The sequence below is a fragment of the Mauremys reevesii genome, linkage group 1 (assembly GCF_016161935.1).
Source record: "Mauremys reevesii isolate NIE-2019 linkage group 1, ASM1616193v1, whole genome shotgun sequence".
In the NCBI taxonomy this organism is placed as follows: Eukaryota; Metazoa; Chordata; order Testudines; family Geoemydidae; genus Mauremys; species Mauremys reevesii.
This window is the reverse complement of record NC_052623.1, coordinates 95156738-95164975: the sequence shown is the minus strand read 5'-3', so window position 1 is coordinate 95164975 and position 8238 is coordinate 95156738.

Below are 8238 nucleotides of genomic sequence, written 5' to 3'. Positions count from 1 at the left end.
CAAAGTGCTATTCCCCCATCTCCAACATCCTCACCTGCAGAGTCCTCCAAGGATTAACCATCTCACAGATAGTAATCAAAGGCTATTGGAAAGCTGGTAAGTCAATGGAAGCTGAAAGTGGCCTGCAGTGCCTCCCCAATTTTAGCTTTCTGGCAGAGTGAGTTCCAAGGGAACTGTACTACCAGAGACTTCCTCTTGGCTATGTCTGTCCCCAGGGCTGTGGGGTTAGTTTTCAGCAGAGGATATAATGCAACCCTGATTCTCTTCCTGCATGGAATTGGAGGGAGTTGGTGGATGAGAAGGGAACAATCTAGACCAATAGAACTACCTATGGGACAGATTGTGAAATCCTGGCTTACACTAACTAGCAACTTACTCCTGAACTAAGCAGACGAGGTGCAGTCAACTTGAATTGGACCAGGATTTCACCCATTAACCAAAATTGAATGAGTCGCAATGCAGTATCAATTCAGCACAAGTAACAGTATTGCAGACCTATATAAATAGTTACTCATAAATATTTGCAGACCAGCACTTATTTCTAAAACAAGGGTTCAAAATAAAAATCTGTTTAAAAAACTGAGTTATTTTGGATAAGAACACATATTAGCGTATTTTGAGTTGTGTTATTATTGTCTATCATTAGATTTTTCAAGTATATTCATCTTTATTTATTCATTTTAACACAACACTATGTTAAAGCTTAACAAGGAGGTGGATAATGGAGGCAAAGTGAGGCCTCCAAGATTAAATAGATAAAATACTTTACTGCTTTATATATTGCATTGACATCTATGTTTGTGTATATAAAATGCTACCAGTCAGTCTGGGACCCAGAGCTGATCTAATTGATAGAATGGTGACCTTTTTTACACTAGGGCTCTCAAAGTTACTGTTCATAACATAGATGGATTTGAACTGATTTGAGTAATGGTGGGAATTTGTAATACAATTCCCCAAGAAACATAAAGGACTCTTTCTTCCTATTGTATTTACTTTGTCCTTTATTTTAATTATCATTGCACTCTACAACTAACAAATATTGCACATTGTGACAGGTGGTTTTGAGAGCAACGGTAATAAAATATTATCTAAGTGAAAAAAAAATTGCATTTGCCTTTCAGCACACCAAACTCTCAGTGTATTTCTAGCACAGGAGCAACTATTGCTTAGAAAAAGTCACTGTTTTAGAATGCTTTTCTATATTTTAAATGTGTGTTATAAATCACATTTAGAGAGTTCTCTGAAAGGGGATGTATGTGCTAAGTTCACATTTATTCATTAATTTTGAAAGCCCTGTAGCTCTACGTCCAATGTGATGACCGATGTGTTTGTAACTACTCCCTGATGTTCCAGGATATATTACACAGGTTTCAGGTAGTTTTAGTCAGTTTGAACAGATACAATAGAAATGTCTATATATATATTAGCTATCCAGAAGAAAGATTTCAAAGTAATATACACCTATGTGACAAGGTGTACCCTGTTGGAGGCACTGTAGTCCTATCACACCCCAGCCAAGGAAAGCAACAATCAATGTTGGTCCTTTAGGCTTGCCTAGAAAGGCTGCAGGTAAGCAGCCAATCAGAGCTCAGCAGGCTCAGTTAAAAGGATCTGCAGGGCCTGAACTGTTCAGTTTCTGGCTGGGACCAGAAGAGTGAAGAAGGACTAAAAGGCTGTGAAACTCCATAGGTAAAGAGACTGGGGAGAAGCTCTGCTCAAGCAGGGATAGGACTGGGAAGTTCTCCAAGCACAGAGACCTGGGAGAGAGAATCGTGGACAGAGACTGTTACAAACTCTTCTGGCAAAAAGCCCAGAGAAGAGAAGAGACGACCATGAGAAGTCAGGAAAGAGATGGAGAAACTCTCCACACAAGGAGGCATGGGAAATGCCCTGTTCAAACAGGGAGCAGATAGAGAATCCAAGAAGATGATGGGACAGAGTGGGAAGCAGCCCAGGGAATGCAGCAGCAGTAACTATTAAAGAAAGCAGCATGTGGCTGCTATTTTTAGTGTCCCAGAATGGTGGGAGGCCCGGGTCCCCCCACCAGTTACCGGGGAAGTGTTATAAACCCCAAGAAGGGAATAAGGCTCATTACTAAAAGCCCAAGAAAAGAGCTAGAATTTAAACAGGCTTAGAGACAGGACTGAAGACTCTGGAGAGGGATAAGTATTTGTTGGACTGTGTTTACCCTGGAAGGGGTTCCTTTATGAGTTTGACTGTGTGTGACATGGCTGGAGGGTTGAGCCACTGAAGAGCCACCTAACAAGGACAACAACTGACAGAAGGTGCTCACAAGAGGTGAGCGTGCCCATCACAACTTACCTATAGTAATTTGAAAGCTAGACGTTCTAAGTAAAGGGAAAGTTTCCTCAAGAACCCCTGTAGCAGTTGAATAAGCCCTGCAAGTACTCCTCTTACATTTCCTTTTAGTAATTCTAACCATGCTGGAGTCCCTGTAGTGATGATTCCTAGAGCTTCTGAGAGCCTTCATCTCTGGACCTCTTAAACTCCATGGCAGAAATCCTGGTCCTATTAATTCAATAGGAAAACTCCCATTGACTTCAGCAGGGGCAGGATTTTACACCTTACACCTGCTAGCTCACTTATGGGAAAAGATTCTGTTCTTTTTTACTAGAATGTAATTGAAAACAAAACTTAGCCCTTGGTCTGTAGCACAACTGGCGCTGCTAAGACACTAAATCATGTGAAACTATTTCCCCAAACTGTGTTTAAAACAAAACTATTTTTTTTCTAAACTTTTCAGTCATTGCTTTTTTATAAGTCACATCAGGTTGCAGCTGTCATAGGCTATTGTTTGAATGGATGTGACAGAACAATATAATGTGATGCATCATCCAGGACAGTGGAAAACATGCTTTTCTAAAAATAGACAACAAAATAAACAAAAAGTTTATAAACCACAAAATCTCAGTTCAGAATCAAAACTAAACATAAGGGTACAGTATTTAACAGATGGGGGCCTATATGAAAATGTCTCGTGTATTTGTAGATATTTCAGTGCTATAAAATACCTATATATCTGCTGAATTATTCAACAAGCTATAACTTTTTGAATAAAATACTAAAACCATTTTTTCCTAAGTTAAAAAGGCTTTCCTTAATTCAGTTATAAAACATGACAAATTAGGCATTACAGATACAACAAAATCATAGAATCATAGAAGATTAGGGTTGGAAGAGACCTCAGGAGGTCATCTGGTCCAACACCCTGCTCAAAGCAGGACCAGCACCAATTAAATCATCCCAGCCAGGGCTTTGTCAATCCGGGCTTTAAAAACCTCTAAGGATGGAGATTCCACCTCCTCTCTAGGTAACCCATTCCAGTGTTTCACCACCCTTCTAGTAAAATGGTGTTTCCTAATATCCAACCTAGATCTCCCCCACTGCAGTTTGAGACCATTTCTCCTTGTTCTGTCATCTGCCACCACTGAGAACAGCTGAGCTCCATCCTCTTCAGGTAGTTGAAGGCTGCTATCAATTCCCCCCTCACTCTTCTCTTCTGCAGACTAAACAAGACGAGTTCCCTTAGCCTTTCCTCATAAGTCATGTGCCCTAACCATTTTTGTTATCCTCCGCTAGACTCTCTCCAATTTGTCCACATCCTTTCTGTAGGGGAGGATCCAAAAATGGATGCAATACTCTAGATGTGGTCTCACCAGTGCCGAATAGAGGGGAATAATCACTTCCCTCTATCTGCTGGCAATGTTCTTACTAATGCAGCCCAATATGCCATTAGCCTTCTTGGCAACAAGAGCACACTGCTGACTCATATCCAGCTTCTCATCCACTGTAATCCCCACTGTAATCCCCTTTTCTGCAGAACTGCTGCTTAGCTAGTTGGTCCGCAGCCTGTAGTGGTGCATGGGATTCTGCACTTTTCCTTGTTGAACCTCATTGGATTTATTTTAGCTCAATCCTCCAATTTGTCTCAGTCACTCTGGACCCTAACCCTACCCTCCAGCGTACCTACCTCTCCCTCCTCAGCTTAGTGCCACCTACGAACTTGCTGAAGTTGAAATCCATTCAATCATCCAGATCATTAATAAAGATGTTGAACATCTCTTAGACTAAACCATTCATGTCTTTGTGTTTCCCATATTTCTAATCCAGGTTTAGTGCTGGTGCCTGGAGCCGCCCCTGCTTCTTTCCTTTCTTTCCTTGAGATACAGTAGGATTCCTCCTTACGTTTGTCTTCTGATAGCCCTGACAAATCTGCGTCTGGAGTATCTCTGCTCTAGTGTTGTGATTCTCAAATGTTGCATTATCTGTGTCCATGCTCTGGTCACTTTTAGAGATGAAAAGAGTAGCATTTGAAAGAAAACAGAAGGAACTAAATATAAACATCTTTGAAAAGTGGTAGCAAAGAGGAGATGTGATAATGATCTATAAATGACTGAGATGTGATATGGAAAATATATGGATAGTCTTATGCAGTCTGAAGTATGCTAGCCTAAAACTAGAAATCTGAACTAGGAAAAACATATTAGGTATTAGCAAGGAATTAACTGTAATTGGCAGTTAAGTAGAAGAGTCACTGAGGTAGCATCAATAGATTATTTTCATTGCCAGTGTAGATAGAACGTGTAGTGAACTTATGAAATTGTTGCAGGGCTGGACTAGATGACCAGCCTTACAGACAGTTCCGTCCAGCCCCAGTGTCTGGAAATCTCTGTCCTCATATATTTCCCTTGGTATTAGTTTATTGCTTGCAAACATCAGCTCATATTTAACACCTAAGCTTTGTTTAAAATGTCATAACCAATGCTGGCAAGACATTATCCTGCCATCCTAGTAGCAATAACTTTTACAACCCTGCCATATTATGGTAGCGAACTGTAATTTAATGTGCTCAGTCCTGACTATTTTCTTTCATTATGTACAATTGTTGAAGAAGCCCTTCAATTTCATACTACTCATGGGAGATCACGGAGTCCATTATTCCTTCTGAAAGAATGCTTTAAAGGAAGCTGAGTTTTGATTTTAAGATTACCTTGTGTACACAAGATATTCATATCCCATTGCCTCAGTCCACAAAATCTGTGGGAGCTGCTTCACCTGTTCTAACATAGCTGACAGATCTGAGGACCTAGTGCAATTTTTTCCTCATTTGGCCTGTCAGGAATTTGCTTTCCTCACAGCCTTTGCAGTTCAGTTAGGTTGCCTTTTGCTAACTTTTAAATGTAACTAGTTTTATCTTGTTTTAAAGCACTATTATTTGTATCATGAATGATGCTATAGAGATGCAATTTGATTAACTGTGTATTACATTATTTTCTAAGTGTTAATGTTTTCCAAAAGGAAACATGAAATAGAAGTAATTATTCCTTGCTATGGTGGAATCTATGAGAGGGAAGGAGGGACATTCACCTGATGTTATCCTGAACTGACAGGTACCCCATTAAAACAGCAGATATAACATAGTTTATTGTATAACTTGTGAAACTCCTAGATTTAGTAGGCAACACATTGGAACTTATTGTGCAATTTTATTGTGAATTTTCATGATTTATCATGCAATATTAAGGAATTTATGGAGTATCTATTGTCATACTCAGTGATTTACTAAGTGATTTATCACATAATTTTTAGAGTGAAACTCTGATTTACTGTGAAATAGTTATTAGAAGCTGATACTTTTGAGGGAAGATTTTATCTAACATACTCATTAGTGACAATCTGTCCAGCCTCCCAAGCTTGCCAAAATCTGATCTCACATGTTCTTAGTATGGAGTTTTCAAACAAAAATATACTTAAACTCATTACCTTTCCAAATTATTACAGTTTGAGCTACCACCAAAGTAACAAAATAATATTTTTGCCACATTTTATGTTGTACTTATAAATTTAGCACTTGTGGATTTTTTTTTAATTGACTAATCTATCCTATATTGGAAATCAGTTAAACTATTCCCCTTATAACCTAATTTTAATCTGGGTCTGTGTTTCAAGACCAGATTTACTCTTTCCACTTCTCAATCTGTTTATTCCATCAAACAACTGAGCTTTCTCTTTATTTTGAATTATACATTTGTATACATATTTTGCTTGTTAAAGTTAATGGAAATTTCATGCAAAACTAATGGCAGATTTTTAAAATCTTAATTTAAATTTTAAACGTGTGATCACTTACTGCAATAGCTAGGACAATTTTTTCCCTCCCACTTATACCTACAAGCTGCAGGACTCCTAATGGACTAATTTATACCTAGAATAATTGCTTAATGAAATGTCCACGATAGAGCTGTCAATTAATCACAGTTAATGCTCATGATTAACTCAAAAAATTAATCACAATTTAAAAAAAATCATGACTAATCAGTTTTAACAGTACTGTTGAACAATAGAATATCAATTTAAATTTGTTGTTTTGATTTTTTTCTACATTTTCAAATATATTCATAATACAACACAGAATACAGTGTACGCTGCTCACTTTATATTGGTTTTATTACAAATATTTGCACTTTAATAATAATAAACAAAAAAACCCAGTATTTTTCTATTCACCTCATACAAGTAGTGCAATCTCTTTATTGTGAAAGTGCAATTTACAAATGTAGACTTTTTTGTTACAAAACTGCACTCAGAAACAAAACAATGCAAAACTTTAGAGTCTACAAATCCCCTCAGTCCTACTTCTCATTCAACCAATCATTAAGACAAACAAATTTGTTTACAATTATGGGAGATAATGCTGCCCGCTTCTTATTCACAATGTCACCAGAAATTGAAAACAGGCATTCACATGGGACTTTTGTAGCCAGCAGCATTCTGTATTCAGAATTCTGTATTCTGAGAGTAGGTGTGAAAAAGATGTGAAACTGATTTCAAGTTTAAAACAAACTCACACAAAGTTTTTTTGAGGTTGTTTTAGACTTGAAATCAGTTTCATACCTACTGTCAGAATAAAAGGAAATATCTAGGACAATTTACAGAATGTGGAAAATTAAGTTGTCAAATTATTGTGGAATTATAAAACATAAATGCAATGATAAGAGCCAAAAGATGGCCTCAGAAGGATTAACTATGGTGAAACTATGTATATTCATTGAGAAAGGAATTAAAAAAATAAGTATATTAGGCAAGAACCAAAGTTTGGAACTGAGCTGGAGGAAAAAGTATGCTAATAGAACAAGAAATATCCAGCATATTGTGAAGAAGAAACTTGAGATTCCCCAGAATCATGGATAGTGCAAGTTGGTATTAAATCAAGAATCTTTCTGCAAATGTGTCAAGTAATTGTGATGATATATAAACATTTTTTTGCTTTATGAGGCTTGTGTCACCATTCTCACATTAAATGGTACTGCTGGTTTGAGCTGACTAGTTAATGTCACCATTTTGGCGTGATCATATTTTAAAGCTAAATATGTGATGGTGCCAGAAATAAAGCTTCTTTTACTACCTTCTGATTTAAGTCAATGGGAGCTATTTTTCCTCAGGAACTCTGAAAGTTAGCCATGGATTAATTCAGCTTTTTGACAATGCAGAGCAATAGATACCTCTGAAAATTCACAAGGCAATGAAGAAATCACAATGTTTCACTGTAAAACTGTAGTTCAGCAGTTTTTTCACATACAAATTTTCCATTTGTTTTTCTACAGGTGCTAAAGCTGTTCTGCCCAACCATAGCTCATTAATTCACCTAAATCACCCATTTATCTCCATGTATAGTTCAGTAACCTAACTATATTCTTGAGTGAGAGGAAAAAAAGAAATGGTGGACTTTGCTATAAAACCTCTATGTCCAAGCAGTGCCACAAGTGTTTTCCTGCAGATAAAAGCCAGAGCCAGCATTAAGGGCTAGCAAGCAGGGCAATGCCTCTGGCCCCATGCTACAGGGGGCACCGTGAAGCTAAGTTGCTCAGGCTTCAGCTTCCGCCCCAGCTGATTCGGCTTGGGGACCCAGGTTGCAGTCTTGCACAGCGGGGCTTTGGCTTTCTGCCCAGGGCCCTAGTGAGTCTGACACCGGCCATGCTTGGTGGACCCCCTGAAACCCACCTGCAGCCCCGCCAGGGGGCCCCAGACCCCTGGTTGAGAACTACTGCACTACAGAACTTTTAGTGCACAGTAGCAGGGCCCTTACATCAACTTAGTGTGCATGTGGCTAATGCGCTGTACATTCACACCCTGGCTTGCCACGCCCTAAGTATTTGTTAAGACAAGTCCTCAGACTGTGTGCAGACACAAAGGCCTGGTCTATACTACTGTTTT